This window comes from Mastomys coucha, chromosome X (genome assembly GCF_008632895.1).
Source record: "Mastomys coucha isolate ucsf_1 chromosome X, UCSF_Mcou_1, whole genome shotgun sequence".
Taxonomy (NCBI): Eukaryota; Metazoa; Chordata; class Mammalia; order Rodentia; family Muridae; genus Mastomys; species Mastomys coucha.
In genome coordinates, this window is record NC_045030.1 from 138,389,679 (window position 1) to 138,390,635 (window position 957).

Here is a 957-nt window from a genome sequence, read left to right on the forward strand (position 1 = left end):
ACAATGAACCACATACTCTAAAAACAATACTTCATAAAACAGATACAACCTCAAACGCTACTCCCTTTTCTGATATCAAGACCATTAGATAACAAGTGCTTTCTTGGGAAAGCCGATCCAACAGCATGCCCAATCTAACCCACATTATCTCAGTGCCTGTTTCTTATGGAAGCCCAGAGATTTTATAAGGAGAATGGGGTAAAGCTGGAAACTATCTTATATTCTTTCCTACCTTTTCTCCTACAGGACAGATTGGGTATGGAAGGAGTATGGGAAAGAACAGGGCAGAGTATGGGAAAAAATTCAGAATCAGAGAAATATAGGCATCCATTTCACGTAAGTAATATGAAGTAAGAAATTTTATAGTAATAAAATATGTATTTTGCATTTATGTGCATACACACATATACTTATTTACATGTAGGATGTGTAGGCATATATCTATGCATGTGTGTATGTATATCCCTGTGTATGTACATTTGCCTACATACAATCTGTCTTTAAAATGGAAGAGTCACTAAAAAATTGTTCTAATCGTTGACCAACAATTAGGTCATATTCAAAAGCAAAGTAACAGACATAAAGATGAAACCACTGAAGAGTCTTTGTGAAGCAGGATAAATAAAATATATTAGAAATGAACAGGAGAAAGAGACTCTGGGACAAAGAAAATGGAATCCAAAGAGCATTCGATCCCTTATTTCTGTTCAGATAAAATTGAACAGCAAAAGTCTGTAGCAAAATGTGTACCAGGAGATGATGTCCCAAAAATGAAACAGCGTTCATCTCAGCCATGCAGCAGTTGTTCAATAAATATCACAGCTCTGAGCTTCAAATCTATGATGCTCCATTTGAACAGGGCCTTGATTCTAGCTTCTGCCCTGCCTTGCCCTTCCCTACTTTAACATGGAAAGCAGTTAGGTCCATGACCAGCCAAGTCTTAATATTTTTCTACTA

At 36.6% G+C, this 957-nt stretch overlaps 1 protein-coding gene across 1 annotated transcript in view; it reads right to left on the bottom strand.

Moving 5' to 3' along the window:
• The window catches only part of Amot (angiomotin), a 39,344-nt gene that overhangs the window by 25,725 nt on the left and 12,662 nt on the right, over positions 1-957 (bottom strand). The gene's annotated exons all lie outside the window — the stretch shown is intronic.